At 43.6% G+C, this 24,916-nt stretch overlaps 1 protein-coding gene and 1 long non-coding RNA gene across 4 annotated transcripts in view; one reads left to right on the top strand and one right to left on the bottom strand.

Moving 5' to 3' along the window:
• The window catches only part of UBE2E2 (ubiquitin conjugating enzyme E2 E2), a 356,286-nt gene that overhangs the window by 94,402 nt on the left and 236,968 nt on the right, over window positions 1-24,916 (top strand). The gene's annotated exons all lie outside the window — the stretch shown is intronic.
• Window positions 4,354-13,533, bottom strand: LOC139032568 (uncharacterized). Its single transcript, XR_011485096.1, has 2 exons — window positions 13,188-13,533; window positions 4,354-10,078 (listed from the first exon to the last, which is right to left on the bottom strand). It is a non-coding gene; the product is annotated as an uncharacterized lncRNA (long non-coding RNA).

Raw genomic sequence — 24,916 nt, 5'->3', positions numbered from 1 at the left:
GGAAGACGCCCATCAGGGCTTCGCTGTGAACGTCTTCAGTCCTCTCCTGGCCCGCTCCCGGAGAACCTTGCCTTAAATGACTGTTGCTAACAAGGGGTGTTCCGGGAGATCGCTGCTGCTCTCACTGTCTGTAATACTGGTGCTATTTACACTCACCTGTCGTAATGTATTTCAGCAGTTGGAAGTTCTCCCACTCCAGAAGAACAGAGGCATCCCCTATTTGGGATAGGCATTGAGTGCTTGGCATTGAGTGGTAACTTGCCACAGAACAGATGATCATAGTCTTAACGCTGCATGGAAACACCCAGAAATCCTGGTAAAGGTTTGGACTCCCGGGCACGACCCCGTCCACCCTAACGCAGCAGGCCTGGGAGGAAGCCTCGGAAGCCAGCCTTTCCCAGCTCACCCGGACTGGAGCCTGCTTCCTTACGTAGTCGGAGGTCAGAAAGGACTGTCAAACCAAAGTGCTTATAAACAGTTTAAAACAAATTTGGTCTGTAAATAAGTACTTTAGAGTCAAACTTAATACTCCTCTGTCACAGTGATTTAGCCATGTTTGTTTATATAGTTACTTCTAAGATCAAACCAAATTAGTGTCCTGGCCACAGAAAACATATTTGAGGTTTACACCTTTTGTCTAAAGAACTTATTTATTATTCCTCAAGAAGAATGCATAAGATTTACTGTTAACTGAAAAAGGTTAGGACCATGTTGTTATACCACTTAATTATTTTTAGTTATCCTTTTGCAATGCTGTAACACTTAGGTACTTTATTCATATAACTGATAGGTTGGTTGGCCACTGTGTAATAAAGGCGTGATTTTCAAAGCAGAACATGTTATCTTAAGGAAATGTTTGGCAGGTATGTTTAGACAGTTAGGGATTTCTTTGATATCATTCACAAGCTTAAATATCTTAATGATTTTTTTTACAAAATCAATGCAATTTAAAAATTCTTTCAAAACCTGTTTAATGATGCTTGTTTAAAGGAAAGGGTTATCTTCTAGTTTCTTTTCAAACCTCAGACGATAGTGACAGGACTTAATAACGGTGATTACTTTGTGCCAGTTGCTCTCTTAAACTCTCATTTAATCCTTAACATTGACTCATTATGAAAAAAGTTAATGGTCCCTTAAGTATGTACCTTTCCTTTTCGTTATATTGGTTTTTTAAATTAAACTTTTTAGGTCCAGGTAACTGTAGATTCAAACAACAGCCATAAGATAAGATACACGGATTCCTTGGACTCTTTCCAGGTCTTTCTATCCTTTTAACAGGGTCTTTCACAGAACAAAAATTTTAACTTTTGATGAGGATTAGCTTATCAAGTTGTACTTTAGTGGATGATGCTTTTGGTGTCAAGTCTGAGAATTCTTTGCCTAGTTTTAGGTCACCAAGATGGGGGTGTGGGCCCTGTGAGTTAGGTTTTAAACTTCATATCTTACTTGAGCATGATATTTATCACGGCCAGTAGACAAATGCTGATCCATCGTTGTTGAGTCAGGTCCGTGTTTTGTTAGTGTTTTCTTAGTTTTGGGTCCCAGGACCTCATCTGCATGTCCTGTCACATCCTTCCATCCTGTGTCCTCAGGCTCTCCTGCTCGGCGACGGCTCTCAGACTTCCTTCGGATGGCCTTGACAGCTTTCAGGCACTCTCTTCAGACACTGTGCTGACTGTCTCTGAGCTGGGCTTGTCTGATGCTGCTGTCATGATTAGCCTGGGGTTTGGGGTCTGGGCGGGAAGAGCGCAGGGCTCAGGTGCCGTTTCCCATCGTGTCGTGCCCAGGGCACGTGCCCGATGTGGCATCGCTGCTGCTGTTCCCGTGTGATCACGGGCTCGGGCCATGCCCGCCAGCGATCCCCTTCCACCCACCCTGTAGCCGCCGGAGGTCTGTGCAGCCCACCCGTCCCACTCACACGTTTTGCTCTGGTATATTTTCATTTTCATTTAGTTCTGTGTGCTTTATGTTCCTTGAGACGTCCAGTTCGGCCCATGGGTTACTTTATACGAATGTTGTTATCTAAAGGTTTGGGGATTTTCCTGTTGTGTGTTGTTGATTTCTAGTTTAAGTCCATTATAGTGAAAATATACTCTGCAGTTCTTTTAAATTTTTGAAATTTGTTTTATGACCCAGTATGTGGCCTGTCTTGGGGGCTTGGGCTCATGTAATCTGCTCTTGTTGTGTGGAGTGTTCTGCGTATGTTAATTATATGCTGATGGTTGATGATTTGTTCTGTTTTTCTATATCCATCTTGATTTTCTTTTATTTTTAGATAAGCCAGGTTTAGTTTTTAAATGTTTTCATGAAGTTTTTTTTAATCCTCTCAACTAAGGTCGGAGTACCTGTGTGGATACCCAACCACACAGACGTTGGAAACTGGAACATTGGTACAAAACGGACTAGAGAGCCTCACTCACCGAGTCAGCCGTTCGGTCACGAAACTAATGTTTGTGACTCCCTCACATGTACCAGGGATCATCTAGGTGCTGGGACATCAGTTCAGTTCAGTTCAGTCGCTCAGTCGTGTCCAACTCTTTGCGACCCCATGGATTGCAGCACACCAGGCCTCCCTGTCAATCACCAACTCCTGGAGCTCACTCAAACTCACGTCCATTGAGTCGGTGATGCCATCCAACCATCTCCTCCTCTGTCGTCCCCTTCTCCTCCTGCCCCCAATCTTTCCCAGCATCAGGGTATTTTCCAATGAGTCAACTCTTCGCATCAGGTGGCCAAAGTATTGGAGTTTCTGATTCAGCATCAGTCCTTCCAATGAACACCCAGGGCTGATCTCCTTTAGGATGGACTGGTTGGATTTCCTTGCAGTCCAAGGGACTCTCAAGAGTCCTCCAACACCACAGTTCAAAAGCATCAATTCTTCGGCCCTCAGCTTTCTTTATAGTCCAACTCTCACATCCATACCTGACCACTGGAAAAACCGTAGCCTTGACTAGATGGACCTTTGTTGGCAGAGTGATGTCTCTGCTTTTTAATATGCTGTCCAGGTTGGTAATGGACAAAACAGAAGGAAAACAAAGCAAAACATGAGTGGCCTGGGGTTTGCATTCTAGTGGAGGAAGGAGCAAGTGAAACAAATGAATAACGCTGGACTCAGAAGGGAGTAAATGCTGTGGAATAAAGTCAAGCTGGGAAGGGGGCAGACACGGGTGCCAGTGAAAGGTGACGGGGTTGGCGGGGTGTGGGTTTGTTCTGACAGGGTGATGGGAGAAGAGCTCTCTGATAAGCTGACATCTGAGCAGAGACTTTAAGATGGTAAGAGATCAGGCTGTGTTGGTTTAGTTTCTCTGGGAGAGAGGGTCTCAGGCAGGCGGTATGCTGGCATGCTGGAAGAGGTGGCTGTGTGGGTGCAGTGGGGGGCGGGGGGGAGCAGGGCAGAGCGGAGCAGGGGGCACCCTGAACCCCAAGGGCGTCATGAAGCCGTGAGCTTTCTGAGGTGGGAAGTCACTGGAGAGTTCTAAGCTGGGTGGCAACATGGTTTAGCTTTCATTTCAGGAGAAACGTTTGGTCATTTGTGTATATTTACTTGATCTGTTTCATAAAAGACAGTGGAGATGTGGGAATTCAATGAATGGATTAATTTTTTTTAATAAAAAAAGAGGAAGGCAGGCTAGATAATTTCAAAGTGTTTTTTCACTCCCCAAACCCCCTTTACTGTCCATCAATCTGAAGCCATCGATTTTAATTTAAGAAGTGTGAGCGGTGCTGTGCAGTAATCCTGCATGTAATTCTAGCAGTGAAAACTGGGGGAAAGCCCTCAGTTCCTGTTGGGCTGTTTGACATGCGGTTGTAAAGGTCTGCGGGGTTCACTGGAGGCGCAGGTGGTATCACAGCAAGAATAGCAAGGACTGGACCCTGGGCCACGACGCAGCTCTGTCCCGGCCTGTCTTCAGGGGACGGCCAGGCGCTTCATACCCACTTGAGCTGAGTGCTGGAATGGGGTAGTCACAGCAAGAACAGACACAGTCGTCAGGGCTGGTGAAGCAGAGGGGACGCAAGCCGCTGATGACAGAGACTAACGTGACACCGTTTCAAACTGCCAGGGCATTGTCACAGTTCTTTTTCTGACAGGTCGTTTCATTTACGTTTCAGTGAAAAAAGGACAAGAAAAGACAAGTATGAGAAAATCGTGTCTTGTGGATAAAGAAGGAAATCATGATCACAGTGACTAAAGGCTACAGGAAATGTGCAAAGGTCGTTTTTCACAGATACCGTGAAAAGTGGATTTTGCAGAGGTTGAACGCAGAGGGTTTATATGAGGTATGATCAAAATCCAGTCCAGTTCGCCTCTTGAAAGAATTAAAGAATAAATACCAAGAATGGAAGAGTGCTTACCTTGGGCCTTATGTGGGGTCGTCTCCGCCTCTGTTAGAGTTTCTGAACTGTGCCGTGCAGAGTCATGTGTGAACACAAGCTCATCAAAGTTCATGAATTCTGCGTGCACATCTCTTCAGAGTTAAACGCCCTTCTAGGGACATCTGCATATGCGTATCTTACACTTTGTTTCCATTTGAATCCTGCCTCTACTGCTAGACCAAAAAGGCCTTGTAGATATTAGCATGAAACAGATGACCTTCTCATCATCCTCCATGCGTGCTTTCCATACCGCAGGGACTCTGGGTGCTTTCTGATTCAACAGCGTAGGTAAGCTGTAACTGATCAGAAAGTCAGACAGCAGGACCATTAATAATAAGAACTATATTTTCTGATCCAAATGTCAAAATAATGGGATCTGACAGCACGTCAGAATCTTTGAAAACTGAGTGACCAGAGAATTCAGGGTGTAAGCCCTTTGTATCGACAGAAGAAAATACTTTTTCTCAGGTCTGAAATCCTGTGTCCTAATTTGGGGGCTTCCCAGGAGGCACGGGGGAAAAAATCTGCATGCCGGTGCCAAGAGACAGAAGAGATGCAAGTTTGATCCTGTGTTGGGAAGGTCCCCTGGAGGAGGACATGGCAGCCCACTCCAGGATTCCTGCCTTGAGAATCACATGGACAGAGGAGCCTGGCGGGCTGCCGTCCACGGGGCTGCAGGAGCAGGGCACGGCTGCGCACACACTTGCACACTCGTCCTAGTTCACGTGTAAAACCAGTGTGCGCTGATTAGCGAATTTCGAGAAGGTATATCTCTATCGAAACTGTATGACCATGGCTCTTTTAAGTGTGAAAACTCACGTATGCCTGTCTCATATTAAACATTTTATGATACATTTAAATAAGTCTGAAAATAAGTGCAGTGGCCGAACAGATCTGGTCTAATAATACCAATTAGACAAATATAGTTTATTATTTACCTAAAAAATAGACTCATGCTTTCAAAGAATCAGTCTTTGTGTAATCATTTTTATTTCTTTCTGTCTTCCCTATAGTTATGATTAAAGATAGTGTCCAGTAGTTTCAGAGTGGGGAGTAGCCCAAACATTCAGCCCTGACCCAGAGAGATAAATGTGTTAGTAATTCTGTGTGATTTCAGTGAACTAACTTTGTGCCAACAAGTGGGGGAAAAAATCAGTTTATTTTAAAAAGTCATATTCCATCACACAAAGTAACTTCCTTTCTAGTTTCTCCAATTCTGACAGTAATCCTTATAGAAACGAAATGATGGTACTGATGATGCTGCCACTCTGGGGCCAGGTTAGGCTATTACTCGGAACACCTTCTCTCTGGCAGAACACTGCCCTCACGTGCACGCTGGATTCGTGTGCTCTAGTGCCCCCGTGTGCAGGGAGCCCTGAAGGCCGTGCGGGTGATTTCTCTGGGTCACGGTGGTCACTTTGTCTCCACCACACATTCTAGCATCTCGTCATGCGACACTGGTGATGTCCTCTGGCTGGTCTTCTGAATGTAATTCTGTTTGCCCCTGAAAATATAATAAGCTGGGTCGATGCCTTCTTCTCTTTCCCATGCCTGCATTCATAGATCCCAGTGCTGGAAATGCATACACTTAAATAGACTCCCCCATTTTGCTTTTAAAGTGAATTAGGAGTCTTATTATTTTCATTTACAAAAAAATTACCAAATGATTATCCTTCTTGTTCTTGACCTCCGTGCTTTATCAGTAAGCCCCCCTAAAAAGGCCTCATTCAGAGACACAATGTTGAGGCTGTCCTTGAAGAAACAGCAGAATCTCTTGTTAATGCACTGTTACATTTTAATGTAATAAAATTCCTGATAGGGTTCAACTAGGTGTTTTCAGTATAATTGTAACAGATTTATGTGACTTTTTAAGTAGTGAGCTCTCCTGTAGCTCTATAATTTTGAAAATCATGCTGACCAGAGTAACACTTCTTTAAATCTAATCAGAACTGCCAAGATAGTTTAAAAAATCATTCTTGTTTACAACCAGGAAAGGTCTGGAGGAGGGGGTCATTTAATCCACTTCACAAATATGGGATCTGAAATACGGAAAGGTTAAATGGCACATAATAGACTCTCAGCACGTGTTTGATCTTGTCCACCAAAGTGAAAGTGCTAGGTAAGTTGACAGTCAGGAGTAAAGCTGGATCATCCTGACCCTTCGTTTAAAAGCACCCTCAGTGAAGGAAGGCTTCCATCAGGCCATGAGGTGGGCATCCGCACAGCACGTCAAGGAAGAGAGGGGCCCTCCTGCCCACTTCGGCACAGAAGACAACCCTCTTTCCTTCAAGAGTGTTCGGCTCCCCACTGAAGCCATGTCTTCTGCAGAATTTACCTGTCTTGTGACTTCAGTAATAATCATGAAAATACATACTAAACCTCGTTAATATAAAGCCTAAACTATTTGGAAAAGTTGGTTTAAATTATCTGCTGCTTATTAAAGAATTTAATCTCTTTATATATATGTAATTATGACTAATTCATGTTGATGTGTGGCAGAAGCTACTGTAAAGCAATTTTCCTCCAATTATAAAAAAAAAGAATTTAATCTCTGGAGAAACAAATTTTGTTTTTCTTAAAGTAGCAATCTTAGTTTGTGATTTTTATCCCAAATCCCATGAGTGATTAATGAAAGGGCTGCTGCAGCATCCTTTAAAGGACTGCTCTCATCTCTTAGAAAGTTACTGTTGGGCACCACTCAGAAACTGAACAAATCAATTCGCAACAGTGTTAATATTGACCTAAAAGTGGGAATCACTTAAAGACAGAGGCTCAAATACTCAGGGCAAGCAGCTACAGCAGATAGATGTCCATGCCCTGGGTTTTCTTCTTTGCTGATAGCTTGTGCTAGAAAATAATGCATTCTGACTCAACAAGGTACAGATAAGATGTAATGAAATTAAAATTGGCTAATTTTGCTTTAGGTAAGGACACTTTCACAGACTATTGCGGATTTCATTAAATAGAAGGCAAGACTTTTTCATTCAGTTGTTTGTAGTGAAATGAGTGAGTGGGTCAGTCTTGTCCGCCCCTTTTCGAGCCCGTGGACTGTACAGGTCATGGGATCTCCAGGCCAGGATACTGGAGTGGGTAGCCGTTCCCTTCCCCATCCGTTTGTGATGCTGTCTCTAATGGACAAGTTTGGCTTAGTAGTAACCAGAATCAAGCCGCACTTCTCAGCCGCTCCAACTACCATGATTGGTGTCTTAGCTGGCTTGTCGTGTATAGATTGAAGTTACATATTGATTGACCCAATTTCTTTCTTTTTAGTAGTTTGCGGTGTTTGTGCCGGTTTCCTGTAAGCAGGTCTTAATTAGCAATGATTTGTAAGTCCCTGTTCCTGTCAAGACAGGCAGAAATCAGTCTTGGCATATAAAGTTGGCAGGCTGGCCAATAAAAAAAGGCCTATAATGTTGGGAATAAATTTTTTAAAAGAAACCTTTACGAGGTCAGATCTTTATATTTTGATGTGTAATAACAACATATGCTGATGAAAGTTTGTGGATTAAATCACAAACCAGTTAAATTCTGTTTGTTTGGAGGGTACAGATATCACTGCAAATAAAAGATCAGTAAATGTATCTCAGGAATCAAAAATATGAGAGAATGGAGTGCTGAATGGAAAAGCTGTTAGACATTAAAGAATGATGCAGTTTTCTGAAATAGTGTTAGTATTTCCCCTGAAGATGATCAAAACAAAACTTAACCCTGCCTGTGAAAGTGAGCTTTGGCTCTGCTAAAGATCGTGTGTGATTTCTTAAGCAGTTTCCCCCGTGTCCGCTGTGAGATACCCGTCGCATTAAGTGGCAGGGCAGGATTGCAGAGCGGGCCCTGGAGTCCAGCCAGCTCACCGTCCTTGAAGCTCTCTGGAATGCTGTGTAGCACGCCTGGAGATGGATGGCAGAAGGCCGTCCAAACAGCCGCTGCACGGGGATCTCAGCTTGGGGATCACCGCCCAGGCTGACAGAAGTGCTCTGAGAGCACGCCGAGCCCTGGCTTCAGAGGACGAAACGGCTCAGGGCGGCCAGGGAGCGGTCGTCTCTGGGAGTGCAGTAATCAGAAATGAAGGGACTTCTTTATACCAAAGCCTCTGACGACAGCGTGAACCTAAAGCGATTGCTTGCAAACGGGGACAGGATACGTGAATAATAGTTGCAGTTCAACTCAAAGGACAATTTAATACAGGCATCATGAAAAGGATTAATTACTTCCTTTAAAGCCATTCAGAAGCCATTAAAATTATCTTTCATTATCAAGATAGCAGCAACCTTAACTAGTTCTCTAAGACAGAATTTTAAATTATGTTGGTTTGGATAAAAAATAATAACAAATGCCCAAATGTAGTTTTCTAGTGTAGAAATGTCCCTCCCTCCTGTAGCATAAGACGTCATTCTGAACATGTTGCGTGCTTAGATAAATTGTGGAGTCAATTTATTCATAGTTTTCTGTGACATGAAACCAAAATCTTTTTCATTAGAAATATTGTATTTTATTGATAGGGACATGGGCTGTTTGCCTGTCCATGTGCCTTTGAGTAAATCATATTGGTTTAATAATAGAGAATAATTTAGTTTAAAAGTTCTGTAGCATAAGAGTGTAACATCACACTTGAAGAAATGAGAAAAAGCCAGATAAGGATCCAGAGGAAAGTATATTTTCAGATATAGCCAGCCCCCTAACTTAAAGCATGTAATATCCCCAAATTTCTTCAAAATACGTAACAGAAACTTAGAATGCGCTTTTCCAAAGGATAATAAAAAGCAGGTAGGTTCACAGACTGGCTCACAGGTGCCAATTTAACACATAAAGCACCTAAACTACACATTTACACTTAAAGCCTGAGACAGCCACTGTGGCAGTGTGCGTGTGTGCTCGGCGCTCAGTCGCGCCCAGCTCTTTTCCAGCCCACGCACTGCAGCCCATCCGGCCCCTCTGTCCATGGGGTGTCCAGGCAGAATAATGGAGTGGCTGCCATTTCCTCTCCAGGAGGTCCTGCCGGTTCGGAGGTCAAACCCACGTATCCAGTTGCTGGTCTTTGGTCACTCTGTCGTGTCCAACTCTTTGTGACCCCATGGACTGCAGCACGCCAGGCTTCTGTGTCCTTCACTGTCTCCCAGGGCTTGCTCAAACTCATGTCCGTCCAGTCAATGATGCCATCCAACCAGCTATCTCATCCTCTGTCCCCCCTTCTCCCCTACCCTCAGTCTTTCCCAGCATCAGGGTCTTTTCCAGTGAGTCAGCCTTTCACATCAGGTGGCCAAAGTATTGGAGTTTCAGCTTCAGCGTCAGTCCTTCCAATGAACATTCAGGGTTGATTTCTTCCCTGCCCACCAGAGCAAAAACCCAGTTTTACCCACAGCCAGTGCCTCCCTTCAGGAAGCTTGCACGAGCTTCTTGGCCTCATCCATCAGAGGGTAGACAGACTAAAAACCACAGTCACAGAAAACTAACCAAAATGATCACATGGATCACAGCCTTGTGTAACCTGATGAAACTATGAGCCATGCCATGTAGAGTCACCCACGATGGCTGGGTCATGGTGGAGAGTTCTGATAAAATGTGGTCCTCTGGAGAAGGGAATGGCAAACCACTTCAGCATTCTTGCCTTGAGAACCCCATGAACAGTATGAAAAGGCATGTCTCCAGAGTCTCCTGCATTGGCAGGCGATTCTTTACCGCTGAGCCACCTGGGACACTCCAGCCACTGTGAATACATACCACTAATTAAGCAAAATGGAAAAAAATGGGAGAAATAGGCAATAAAATAGTCGAATGTAAATGATCCCTTTGCAGAAAGGCTGTTTAAAAGAAGGTGATTCTAAAACAGTAGCTTGTAAAAATGAACAGAGGGTACAGATAATGTCTGTAACTAAAATCACAGGATAATGTGATCCAGCAGTGAGGAAAAGGTTAGTTCCCATTAGAGCAGATACAGAGTTGTTTGCAAATTTTGGACTCTGTTTTGAAATTTGTATTGGAGTATGGTAGGTATTTTAAAAGTTATGATTAAGGGGAAATTAGAAGCCTCTGCTTATCTCTTAAAAGCCAGTTGACCTCTTTCTCATTGTATATATTGATGCTCATTGGTGATTTCAGCTACTTCTAATGTTTAATCATCATCTATTTGCAGGACTTCCAAATCTATACTCCTAATCTATAGCTTTTCATGTATATTTGCTAGTGTGTGTGTTCAACTATCTACTGAATATTTCCACGGGGATGTTCCCCTGACACTTTAAATTCACTGTGTCCAAACCCCAAAATGTTACTGTACGTAAAACTCTTCAACTTCTCTTTTTGGCCTTCGGGTAAAGTATATAAACTCTTTAACTTGAATTACAATCCCTTTATGATTTACACATGTCTGTCCCAGTTACCTCCTACCTCCTGGCACAATGAAGGGCTGACCTTCTAGCAATTTAGTGGAGGAAAAAAAAAAGCACATGCCACTTCTTCTCGTTTGGTCTTTCACACATGCTTTTAAAAGTATAAAGAAGCTGTAGAAAAACACAATAAACTTATAACAGCTGTTTGTTTTGAAGTGTATAATTTCCTTGGGTTTGTAATCCTAAATGCTACTCAAGCCATGGATTTTAATTACCTGCGTTTAAGGAAACCCATGTTGACCTGAAACACACTACCTGCCAGATATTTCCCCAGCAAAGAAGAGCTCATACGATCAGCAGAGAATTGCAGCTCACAGTCCACAACCATAGTGAGCCACAAGCCACCTGCACAGTCCCTGACCGGTGAAATAAAATGCTCTTATAGAGGGAAAGACAGTTGGGAGGGCTGTAATAAACAGAGTCAATGGCTTTTGTTGGCTGAGTCCTTGCCTGGAAAGAAGAGCAGCTTTCTCCTTCCTGCCGGGCTCTGCCATCTTCACAGGCTGTGATTTACTATGCTCACAGTAAAGTCAGGCACTTAACTTTTTGAAGGATGAGTACTTGTAACATAATTTAAATTATGTTATTGTGTTACATTTTGTAAGCTGTAGATAATAAAGTTGTTAATCCTGGAGAATTATCAGTAAGTATAAAATCTCTCATGACATAGCCACTATTTTAAAAACATGGGTTATTGTACCTCCTACACTGTTTGTGGGGATGTAAACTGATGCAGCCACTATGGAAAATAGTATGGAGGTCCCCCCAAAACTAAAACTAGAGTTGCTTTGTGATCTGACAATACTCTTAATTCAAAATGATTCATGCACCCATCTCCACAGCAGCACCATTCACAACAGCCAGGATGTGGAGGCAACCTCTGTCCGCTGACAGAGGAATGGATAAAGATGCGGGGTGTGTGTACACACACATGGGTGTGTGTGCATATACGCGCGCGCGCACACACACACACACAGTGAAACACTACTCAGCCATAAAAAAGAATGAAATCATGCTCTTTGCGGCAACTTGTGTGGACCTGGAGATGGTGATGGTGAGTGAAGTCAGGCAGACAGAGAAAGACACGTAACATGATAGCGTTGATGTGTGGAATCTAAAGTGACGCAGATGAAGCTGTCTGCACACAGAGACAGACCCACAGATATAGAGAGCAGCCTTCGTTGCCAGAGGGCCGTGGGGGTGGGGGACGGAGGGGCAGGTCTGGGTGAGCAGTTGCAGACGTTACACAGAGGAAGGACGGACCGTGAGGCCCTGCTGAGTTACGCCCGGGGTGGGAGCGAGGAGGAGGGCCGTGGAGACCTCATGGCCATGGGGGGCCCTGTGGCCGGCAGCCTCCCGCCCCCTGCCGCTCAGCCTGCGTCTTCCCTCCGCCTCCAGGTCACAGTGGCCTGAGACACTGGGAGACTGGTGTCTAACGGTTTTAACATAACCAACAAGGTACCCAAGAAAGTGCCCTTATTTCCATCTAAAAGTCAGTCACTTACCCAAAACAGGACTTGATGAATCGAGCTCCCCAGAAGAATAAATTAGCTGTGAACTGAATTCTCATTGGAAGAAAAAAGTACCAGCAGGTGTTTCTAAGTGGTACTTGTAAGGTGCTGTGTTTTACAAGCAATCTGTCCCTTCCTGAACTGATCCTTCGTAGTTCAGAAGGGCAAGAGTTGCCCTGCTCCCAGCCTTTCAGCCGGCAGGATCCTGGCAGGACAGCCCCGAGGAGCCGTGCAGAACTTGGAGAGAGTGACTAGGAGACACACACGCACAGACACTCGCCCACATCCACCTCCTCCTCCACCACCACCACCTTAGAGACTAAAAAATAAATAGATAAACTCAATCCTGTGCTTGCAAAAGCCCCCTTAACCTGTTTTCTCTGAGACACCGTGCGTAACCTAATGGCTTATGATCATTTGCCATTTTCTGTTCGTGGACAGTAGAGTTTATAGATTTACTGAGAGATTGGATAGCTTTTCTCATTTTGCCAGTGGGCTATGTTTCTGCACATTTCTTTCCACGTTTGCCTAGAAGGAAACCATATCTGATCGTCTGATGTGAACCCAGTGTTACTCTGCATTGTAACCTAACCTTTAATCTATAAAAATAAAAAAACACTGCTAATACAATCTTCAGACTGTTTTAAATGTGGGAAAATAAAAGAGATCAACAGGGCGATTATCTAAGTCTTCCTTAGGAAAGAAGGATGGAATAAAGTGCGCTTGCAGTGAAGGGGGCGGGGAGCACAGACGCCGGCATAGCAGCAGAAAGCCTGTGCGGGCCTTCAGACGGTCACAGGACCGGGTACCGAGAAAGGAGATGCAGTTAAGTTCGAGCAGGTCCCAGCTTCTACGCTAGTTATGCATCACATTGTGCTCTATCCAGCTAAGTGTTTAGAGCCTGGAATACACTTACCCAACTTAATTATTTTGTGTACTGTTCTTAAAGTCCCATGATTGTTCATTAAAAAAAAAAAAGTAAGCCGCAAAGGACTTGAAATACGGAATATCGTTAGCAATCCAATTCTGAATCAAGGGAAAGAGCACTCACAGGTGTAGTTAAAACCAAGCAAACAGCCGTATCTCCACTGTCGGTGTGCGCCGAGGACCCCGGAGATCCCCGTCCCGGACGGCGGGCGTCTGAGCAGGTCGGCAGGAGTGTGCACAGGCGCCTGGAGGCGAGGCCCGCCGCTGCTCCGGAGGACTTCCGGACGGGAAGGCGCCCGGGGAGGGCGGGGGTCCCGCCGTCAGCAGGACCCCGGCTCCGGGTCTCCCTCTGAGGTTCCGGGCGTTCACGGGCCGCGGGCGCTGTGCCCGCAGCCGCCTCACAGGGCGGAAGCGGGGTTCAGGAGCGCCGCTGGCCCCGAAGGGAGGCCCGCGCCCGCTGCCTGCAGCGACCGCGGCAAGGCGGCCAGCAGATCCTGCTCACAGAACTCCTAACGAGAGGACGCAGTGGTGGGTTCCTTGTTCCCAGTGGAGAAGTTCACAGTGTCGCGGGCTCCCCTTTCCGTGGTGCACACATCCTCTCGGTGTTTCTCCCTTTGCATTCTAGGTAGAGCCGCAGCTTTCGCCACGCTCGCGGGCCCCGCCGCACAGGCTCACCCGGAGCGTGTCCGCAGACTGGCCCCTCCTGCCCCGGGCCCTGCACGTTCTCTGCACGCGCCTGGGCCCAGCTCGCCCTCACTCACCTGCTCAGCAGGCGATTTAAGCGGCCGCCGGCTGCCTCGCCCGTGAGCTGCGCCCCTCAGGAAGGTGGGGACCCTGCCTTGCGCTTCCCGTCTGTGCCCAGAGCTCAGCACTGGGCCTCAGATGGTGAGGACCCCGTGGTCACGCAGTCCTGGAGACGCCCGCGGGGCCTGCGGAGCTCTTCTTCGGGCGTGCCGAGCTGCTCTGTAGCTGACATTGTGAAGTCCCCGGTGCTTTACCAGCTCCCCAGACGGACACCCCGTCTCATGACGAAACTGTATCAAAACACGTCTGAAAGGAGCCCGTCTCCCGAAGGCACAAGCGCTTGTATAGCAGCGCTGTTACTGAAGAAGCCCCTCTGCCTGTGAGGAGCGCATAGACCACAACACAGGGTTTGCACAGATGTTCGCAAACCACCGCTGCTGAGGGTGTGGTAACGGGAGTCAGAGATTTGTCAGACAAGGTCAGCGTTCATACTCTTCTTCTGTTAAGTAAATGTTAGGTCCGTCAAACAATATTTTAAGTTAAAATATCAGTTATCCACTTCTGTTAGTTCAGTTTCCAGAGCTTCAGCCAAGCTGTGTAACTTCCGTACTTTTTCTTCCATGCCTGTACTAATTCTCTTGCAGCCTTTTAAAATCAACAAACCTTTTAAATTTAAGTAAATATATTTATGACACATTAATAAAAAAAATTTGAGAGCTCCCTGCAAGCATTTTGCTGCCGACAGCTGACACGGTCTGAAAAACATGAGTCTGACCTGCTGGTCGCTGCAGAGAAGGGGTTTGGTCACATAGCACACATGCTACTGAGGTTTCAGAGGACGAATATCTCATATTCAGCTCTAGTGTCCACATGTATATTGTAGGAGTCATTAGTACACATAGCTTTGAAACTTTAAAAATAATTTAAAAGCATTTTCAGTGAAATTTCCGTATACAGTAGTGAAAGTAAAATGTGTATGATTTTAAAGTAAACTGTGGTATTCTTTTACTCTTCATTTGTGGTTAGCTTTGAGTATATTCTGCTTACTGGCTGAGTTTCCTTTTTAGACAGGTGTATAAACATGTCTTTGAGCTCACTTTGTGTTCTTATTTTAAGAAACTCATGTGGTTTCCTGTTCTGCTTTTAAATACCTCTCAGCTGTAGCCATAAATCTCACATTATAGCAGATTAAGAAAATATCATGGGAGGAAGAGCTAACTTTAAGATAGCAGAAATAGAGGTTGGATGTTGGTAGTGACTGTGTGTGTCCTCACTAGTGTGAATGTAGTTATATGTCTGCTTGTTTCTAGGGATAAAAATGAGATTAATTACAGGTCTTCGTTTGCTGCAGGCATACATATAAGAGATGTGTAAAAGCTGTTGAAAAACTTGATATTTCAAATATTATTAAGATTTAAAAAAAAACATGTATTAAGCTAGTGGCTAAGTGGCTGAAGAATCCACTTGCAATGCAGAAGACGTGGGTTTGATCCCTGGGTCAGGAAGTTCCCTGAGAAGGAAATGGCAACCCACTCAGGTATTCTTGCCTGGAAAATCCCATGAACAGAGGAGCCTCGCAGGCTACTGTCTATGGGGTTGCAAAGAGTCAGACATGACTTAGCTACTAAACAACAACAAATATACCAGATGCTGTACTAAGCACTTTATCTGTTATTTCATTTAATTGTCTCAAAACCCGAAGGGAGATAAGGAACTGAGACTTGAAAAGTGTAAAGTAACTTGCTAGAGGTCGCCTAGCTAGTGAGGTGCACAGGTGAAATTTCACACACAGCTGTTGGATCCCAGAACCTGAGCTCCATACACTTTCCATTTCAGATTCTAAAGACCTTCTTTCACCAGGTCCTCCCAGTACTCTGTGCAGTATCGTAGAAAAGGATCCAGTAGATAAACAGGCCACGGACTGATCTAGTAGATGTGAAAGTCATACTCCTGGTTTCTTTCACATTCAGGCTTTTGTACATCTTCAAACTCTGGTCTCTAAAGGTGGAAATAATATTGATCTCACTGTGAAAATAATCAGGCAGCAGTACCGTAAACTATCATTAATGATTACCTAGAATTATTATAGCAAGCAACATTGCAGGGTAGCGTTCTTTATGCAGATGGAAGCGTGCATACACGGCTGCTCTTGCTTCGGTGCTCTTGCCGAAGGAAGCGATTTCATCATTCTGGGTGTGTGGGTCCCCAGGCCTCGCCGATGGAGGACAGGGCAGATCCCATCACGGTCAGGGGTTGGGTTTCCTGGTCGGCTTGTCAGCTGTCCACCCTCAGAGACAGAAGGTGGGCTCAACACCAGCCGGCTGCGTGGGACGTTTGGGTGAATCTAGGAGAGAAGCAAGGCTAACACCCAGGTCTAGAAGAGATGCTTGAGACTGAAGCTAGTAAGAATACACGTAAAACGTCTAAAGTAAATTACATACAGGAAAGGTCTGCCAAAGCAGCACATCTGGCTTGTGATTTGAAAGACAAGTGTCTCCATACACAGTGTTAGGTAGTGGCCCACCTGAAATTTATTCAGTGGAAGAAATCTACAAATGTGTGTGTTACAGCAGACGACATGCGCCATGCATACATTTATTAATAATTTATATACATTCCTTTATATACTTTAATTAAAATACTTTTGGATTATGTATTCCTTATTGTATCATGTTTTACTAAACAGTATATTACTGAATATTGTTTTATAAAACCCACATATACTCTATAGGCTGTTTATGGAATCTTTAGTAAGAGTACTTTGACTATATACAATTTTTGCCTTTTGCACTAACTTTAGAATCAACCTACAAGTTAGCTTTGACTCTAGAGTACAGAAATGAGGAGACTGGTATTGTAGTAACAACCATAGTAAGAAGGGGCGTTTCACGGATCTGAGCATGTTACAGTTTAAAAAATTTGCAGTGTGTTTGCGAATATCCAAGAGCAAAGATGTCCTAATTATAGATAGCTGGTCATGGTTCTTCATACAGAAACATGCAGAGCAAAGGGAAAGATACTTAATATTAGCTAATAATGGCATGAGAGACATTCACCAAAAACCCATCTGAAGTGTAATTTGACTGCCTAGTAGAGTCTGTAGCAGAAAGGAGGAGGCCTCCTCTCTGCCTATATAACCACCGCGTATTTCTTATGCGGTTATTGTTGTCTGACTTGTGTATGTTGCTGTCCACACCCTCTTACCAGGTTATGAACACATTAAAGGTGAAGCGTTTTTCACCCTTGTAGTCACTGTAGTGCCTGAACTGAGGGTACCAGCATCTCAAAACCATAAGATGAATTTTTCTGTTTCTTGGATGAGGTAGCATTCTTATGGCAAATTAAGAAGTGATTTACTAGCTTGTAAATCAACCTCTTGTGATTTTGGAAAGCACAGATTAACTTCTCAGAGTTGATTCCCTTGGTGAACTGATAAAATCAGACTTCAGTGGCATGTACATGTGTCAGACCGGGACAGGGGGCAGCGCGCGTGAAAGGCCTGTTTGTCTCTCCAGTGTGGATCCATGGGACTTCATGCTCAGCCAGCCTCTTCCTGCGCCGCGTGCTCTAATGTCGCGTCACATCTTGTGATGTGGGAATCAGAATGTACATTTCTTTTTATTCTTTTTATTTTTGTCTTTTATTATTAAAGAAAAACATAACTCTCCACTTCTTGAATGGATTTTAATGTATATAAATATAGTAAAGGAAGAAAATCTCTTTGTATAATCTAGAGATTTAAACAATTAGACTGACAAATGAACAAAAGCATTAATTTTATTAGCAATCCATATGGGCGAGAGGCAGCAGTTTCTGGCTTGAAAGTCCCAGCAAATCTGATCTGTATACTGTGAGTGCAGTTCACAGGATGGTTTTATAAGTTGCAAGACAGTGGGTTTTACTCTGAAGCTATATCCTGAAAGGATAAAAATGAACTTAGAGCCAACATTAACAGGTGATAATTAAATTACGGGTTATGCATGCTTAATGTCATAGACTAAGGCAAGATGGGACACCTGGAGGCCTTTAACTTTAATAATTGGAGTCAGTGTCTGAAGTAGGATTTTATAGGGGCTTCCCAGGTGGCGCTAGTGGTAAAGAACCCACTTGCCAATGCAGGAGACATAAGATGCACAAGTTCAATCCCTGGGTTGAGAAGATCCCCTGGAAGAGGGCATGACAACCTGTTCCAGTATTCTTGCCTGGGAAATCACATGGATAGAGGAGCCTGGTGGGCTACCGTCCATGGCGTCGCAAAGCCTCAGACACGACTGAAGTGACTTAGAACGTATGCACCATAGCACGTTAACGATGGTCGGTTAGTAGTAACTCAGAAAGCAAACTATTTTCTTACTAAAGCATGTTTTACTAAATCAGATTCATACCTATACATTTAAATGTACAGAATAATTTATAGGTGGTAATCTGTCTTTTTAAAAAGATAAATAAAAAGAATAGAAAACATTTGTCAGATTTTAAACTCAGTGAGTTTGAAAGACCCATGATTGATTACCTTCGTAGTCTAAAGAACTGGGTACAAGAAAAATTAAACCATTTAATTTTATTATTAAAGATGAAAAATCCCCAGTTGAAATGTTTATTCTATTACAAAGATTTTATGCCATGTAAGTTTGACTTAATGTTTGAAGTATTAGGTGGTTGTTCCACATTAATTATATAGCAATGCTATAGGCTTCATGTAGGAATTGTATCACAGTAATGACAGTCCTCTTTGCAAAAACAGGATGTAGCTTCAGAGTAAAACCCACTGCCTTGCAACCTAAAATCTTAAAAACTTAAAAATTCCTGCAAACTGCACTCACAGTATACAGATCAGATTTGCTGGTACTTTCAAGCCAGAAACTGCTGCCTCTTGCCCATATGGATTGCTAATAAAACTACTACTTTTGTTCATTTGTCAGTCTAATTGTTTAAATGTCTAGATTATACAAAGAGATTTTCTTCCTTTACTGTATTTATATACATTAAAATCCATTCAAGAAGTGGAGAGTTATGTTTTTTTGTTTTGTTTTATAGAACATTTAGTGAATATTTGCATTTACAGTGCTTTAAAACATAACAGTTATCACATTAACTTTGAAATACTTGATGTTATTTACTTGTATTTTGGGCTTTTGTTAAATAATCTCATCCTCTTCTAAGAGGTTCATACTGTTATGACTAGAGTGAGCATTTATTTATCAGCCAAACTTTTGGGGAGTGAGAGGGAACACTTTTATTCAAAATAAATCTGCCAGGACAATGTGTAAACCAGGGTGTATGTCACCCAGTGTAATAGTAGACCGGTACAATATTATAGTACAATACCTGCACTGTTATCCACCTTGATCATCAAAGCAATGCATCTGTGGCGAAAGGTTTTCAGAATCCTTGTTTGGAAAACTGGACCGCACTGCTGTGAGGTCTGGGTCTTCCTCGTCTTCAGGTCTCTCCAGGACTTGCTTTTGTTGTTTTCACTAGGACACATCCATCATCTTGTGCCCAGCATGTGAGGATGAAATGGGTGGAACCTCGGGCCGCAGACTAGGAGAGCCGTGTGTTGGAGTTGTGTAAAGTCGTGGTGGGAATGAAGGGGCTTGGGGACCAAACAGGGAGACCAGGTTCTCCTTCCTGGTTAAACTCCGAGGGAGCGTCTGTTATGGGATGGCCAGAATTTGAAACACCAGTTTGGTGTTTTACTCAGTACCCACTGAGAGAAAGACAGTGACCATTCATAAGATATGACTGATAAGGGACTCATCTCCAACACATACAAACAGTTCATACAACTCAATATCAGAAAGACAAACCACTTGATTAAAAAATGGGCAATAGAACTCAACAGACATCTTTCCAAAGGAGAAATGCAGATGGTCAGCAGCACAGCACCCTTAATCGTGTGGGAAATGCAAGTCAGAACCACAGTGAGACACCACTGCACAGCTGCCAGGACGACTGTTATCAAAAAGAACACAAATGTTGATAAGATTGTGTTGAAAAAGAAATTATTGTGCACTGTTGATGGGATATAAATTGGTACAGCCACTGTGAGAAACGGGATTACAGATTTCTCAGAACACTAAAAATAGAAGTACCACGTCAGTGCCGAGTTGCTTCAGCAGCTCTGACTCTCTGTGACCCCGTGGATATAGCTGCCAGGCTTCTCTGTCATGGGATTCTCCAGCAAGGATACTGGAATGGGTTGCCATTCCCTCCTCCAGGGGATCTTCCCGACCCAAAGATAAAACTCGGGTCTCTTAACGCCTCCTGCGTTGGCAGGCAAGTTCTGTACTACTGGCGCCACCAGGGAAGCCCAAGGACCAAGTAACTCCACTGGGCGCTTGGTATCCTAGACCCAGTAATTCCACTCCTGGGTATATATCCCCAAAACAAAAAAGCACTTAATTTAAAAAAATATATGCATTCCTGGTGTTCATAGCAGCACTATCTACAGTAACCAAGATATGGAAGGAAACTGTGTCCACCAATAGATGAATGGATAAGAATGTGGTACATGGTGTACAATGGAATATTACTCATCCATAAGAAAAGAGTGTCGTTTGCAGCAACAAGGATGAACTTGATGGGCCTTGTGTTAAGTGAAATAAGTCAGAAAGACACACACTATATGATATCAGTTACATGTGAAATCTAAAAATACCACAAACCAGTCAATACAACAAAAGAAGCAGACTCAGCAGATAGAACAAACTAGTGGTTACCCACGGGGAGAAGGGTGTGGGGAGGGGCAGTATAGGGCTGGGACTAAGAGGGACCAACTATCAGGTCTCAAATAAACTGTGAGCCTGCACACCACACAGGGAATAAACAATTAACCTGTGAGCCTGCACACCACACAGGGAATAAACAATTAACCTGTGAGCCTGCACACCACACAGGGAACATAACCAGTATGTTGTTCTTCTTGTTCAGTGGCTCAGTCACGTCCGACTCTTTGCGACCCCATGGACTGCAGCACAGCAAGCCTCCCTGGCCTACTCTCCAAGCTCTCCCAGAGCTTGCTCAAACTCATGTCCATTGAGTCAGTGATGCCATCCAACCATCTCATCCTCTGTCGTCCCCTTCTCTCACCTTCAATCTTTCCCAGCATCAGGGTCTTTTCCCATGAGTCTTCTTCGCATCAGGTGGCCAAAGTATTGGAGCTTCAGCTTCAGCATCAGTCCTTCCAATGAATATTCACAGTTGATTTTCTTCAGGATGGACTGGTTTGATACCTTTGCAGTCCAAGGGACTCTCAAGAGTCTTCTCGAACACCACAGTTCAAAAGCATCAATTCTTTGGCGCTCAGCTTTCTTTATAGTGCAACTCTCATATCCATACATGACTATTGGAAAAGCCATAGCTTTGACTAGACCGACATTTGTTGGCAAAGTAATGTCTCTGCTTTTTAATATGCTATCTAGGTTGGTTATAACTTTTCTTCCAAGGAGCAAGCGTCTTTTAATTTCACGGCTGCAGTCACCATCTGCAGTGATTTTGGAGCCCAGAAAAATAAAGTCTGCCATTGTTTCCACTGTTTACCCATCTATTTCCCATGAAGTGATGGGACCAGATGCCATGATCTTAGTTTTCCGAATGTTGAGTTTTAACCCAACTTTTTCACTCTCCTCTTTCACTTTCATCAGGAGGCTCTTTAGTTCTTCACTTTCTGCCATAAGGGTAGTGTCATCTGCAGACTTGAGGTTATTGATATTTCTCCAGCAATCTTGATTCCAGCTTGTGCTTCATCCAGTCCAGCGTTTCTCATGATGTAAGTTTAAGCAGGGTGACAGTATACAGCCTTGTACCTTTTCTCTCTTTGGAACCAGTCTGTTGTTCTATGTCCAGTTCTAACTGTTGCTTCCTGACCTGCGTACAGGTTTCTCAAGAGGCAGGTCAGGTGGTCTGCTGTTCCCATCTCTTTCAGAATTTTCCAGAGTTTGTTGTTGTCCACACAGCCAAAGGCTTTGGCATAGTCAAGAAAGCAGAAATAGATGTTTTCCTGGAACTCTCTTGCTTTTTTGATGATCCAACGGATGTTGGCAATTTGATCTCTGGTTCCTCTGCCTTCTCTGAAACCAACTTGAACATCTGCAAGTTCACGGTTTACATATTACTGAAGTCTGGCTTGGAGAATTTTGAGCATTACTTTACTAGCATGTGAGATGAGTGCAGTTGTGCGATAGTTTGAGCATTCTTTGGGACTGCCTTTCTTAGGGATTGGAATGAAAACTGACCTTTTCCAGTCCTGTGGCCACTGCTGAGTTTTCCAAATTTGCTGGCATATTGAGTGCAGCACTTTCACAGTATCATCTTTCAGGATTTGAAATAGTGCAACTGGAATTCCATCACCTCCACTAGCTTTGTTCCTAGTGATGCTTCCTAAAGCCCACTTGACTTCACACTCCAGGAGGTCTGGCTCTTGGTGAGTGATCATAGCATTGTGATTATCTGGGTCATGAAGATCTTTTTGGTACAGTTCTTCTGTGTATTCTTGCCACCTCTTCTTAATATCTTCTGCTTCTGTTAGGTCCATACCATTTCTGTCCTTTATTGTACTCATCTTTGCTTGAAATGTTTCCTTGGTGTCTCTGATTTTCTTGAAGTGATCTCTGGTCTTTCCCATTCTGTTGTTTTCCTCTGTTTCTTAGGAAGGCTTTCTTATCTTTCCTGGCTATTCTTTGACACTCTGCATTCAGATGGGTGTTTCTTTCCTTTTCTCCTTTACTTTTCACTTCTGTTCTTTTCACAGCTATTTGTAAGGCCTCCTCAGACAACCATTTTGCTTTTCTGCATTTCTTTTTCTTGGGGATGGTTTTGATCACCACCTCCTGTACAGTGTTATGAACCTCCATCCATAGTTCGTCAGGCACTCTTTCAGATATAATCCCTTGAATCTATTTGTCACTTCCACTGTATAATAGTAAGGGATTTGATTTAGGTCATACCTGAATGGCCTAGTGGTTCCCCCCGCTTTCTTCAGTTTAAGTCTGAATTTTGCAATAAGGGAAAAAAAGATAAAAAAACAAACCCAGTATTTTATAATAATTATCAGTGGAGTAAAACTTTTAAAAATTGTGAATCATTATTGTACACTTGTAACTCATGTACAGTAACTACACTTCAATAACAAGTAGATAAAGTAAAAAACAGAAAAAAAAAAAAAAAAAAAGACCATTAGAGTGGTGATTCTTTAAGTTCTCCAGGATTCTGGAGGCGGGAGAACGGGATGTGTCTAGCATCCCTCTTCAGTTCACGGAGTTTTCCTGCTACCGGAGATGATGTTTTGAACAGGGACAGCTTAACATTTACATGAATAAGGGGCCACAGAAGGGGGGGCAGGTCAGGCAAGAGGGGAAGGGCCTGGGGAGAACATCGTGGGGATGGCGTTGGCCAGAATAGTGTGAGAACTTGACATGGGGGAGAGAGGGAGTGCTTCTGGGGAGCAGCCAGTGGGCGCAGCCAGCTGCAGGCGGGCAGTGAGGGAAGCCCCTCGGCGTGGACACACGGCCTGTCTAATCCGCACACGTTTTAAACAGGTCTGTCATCTTCTCAGAAAAATAGCAGCATGAGTAGACTTGCTCTGTTTTTCCCTCGTTCCAGTGATTTTCACAGCAATGCCTCTGTCCTCCCAGGAAAAAAAGAAAGGTTATCACATTATCTTTAAATGTGCTTATCTGCACTGCGGACATTCAGTGTACAGACCCCATGGTGCACGCTCCATTTTTAAAATGGGGAAACCATGTAAGAAAGTTAAATGAGGAAAGACGGAATAACATCAAAACAGAGTGCAAATAGCAAGGTTAAATTGAGTGCTGTTAACCCCCTGCTGACACCAACTAATAGTGTAGAAGCAGCAGCAGGAATCTGAAACACAGGTTACTATTGGAAAATTTCAGCTCGTGACAGTTATAAATGAAATATATTGGCCAGTTTTTCTTCCTAAGGTGTCCCTTTAAAGAACATTTAAAAGGTAACATCAAAGATGCTACTTCGTATATATGCAGTAGAAATAACAAAAGCTAAAATAATATCTTAGTCTGAAGTTAGAATTCAAGTGAGTTTTCTGCATGCCTATAAAAAAGTAAGGTATAATTTATGTACCACAAAATATATAAACGTGAAGTTTTGTTTATCCATCATATAACTCAGTGACTTTTCAGATAGGAACAAACCCATGTAAACAGCGATCAAAGTTCTGAACCTTATCACCACCCCAGAAAGTTCCATCATGCCTCTCAAAACCATGTCAGTAATTATTCAGAGGTTTGGTTCTCTAGTTATTCTCAATTTACCTCCAGTAAACAACCGTGATCAGTTTCAAAATTACAGGCTTGTAGCATGTAGCCTTCTCCTCTCCCCAGTGTGTTTCCAGAACAGTTCTCTTCCGCTTTTGGCCTTATTCTCTCATATTCAGCTAAATGGAGAACAGCTCTTATTTTACGGATAAGTAGATAATTAAATAACAATGACCTAGTCACCTTGGTTGAAAACTTGTTCTTTGAGAATATATATGATTGAGAAAATCTGAGAACCAATCAATGACATTGAATGAAAAGTATAAAATATTCATAACACTGTACATAGGGTATACATATTTAACAACTTAAAACCCATCCCTTAAAAATACGTTCATAGCTGGCTGTAGATTTTATTGCACAGGAAGAGTTCTAGTCACTCACCTCTAATTTAATCACTAGTCTGCCGTCTTAAAACTTCTCAAGTCTCATAGGCGGCGGCGTTGATTCTTTCCTGTTCTCACTCCTTCCTGTCCCTTTTCTGAGGCAGTCACACTCAGGAAGGCTCGTTTGCCTGTTCATCCTCCTCGTGGTGTCTTCTGCGGGAGGCCTTCTCTGCTTGCCTCCGTCTCTTTTTCTTCCCGTTTTCAGATCTCCGCACCGTCTTCTCCGTTTTCCGGTGAGCCCAGTGGCGCCGCGGCCACCCCTGCTGGAGCGCCCAGGTCCCTGAAACTGA

The sequence above is a fragment of the Odocoileus virginianus genome, chromosome 32 (genome assembly GCF_023699985.2).
Source record: "Odocoileus virginianus isolate 20LAN1187 ecotype Illinois chromosome 32, Ovbor_1.2, whole genome shotgun sequence".
Taxonomy (NCBI): Eukaryota; Metazoa; Chordata; class Mammalia; order Artiodactyla; family Cervidae; genus Odocoileus; species Odocoileus virginianus.
This window is presented reverse-complemented; position numbering and strand designations above follow the sequence as displayed.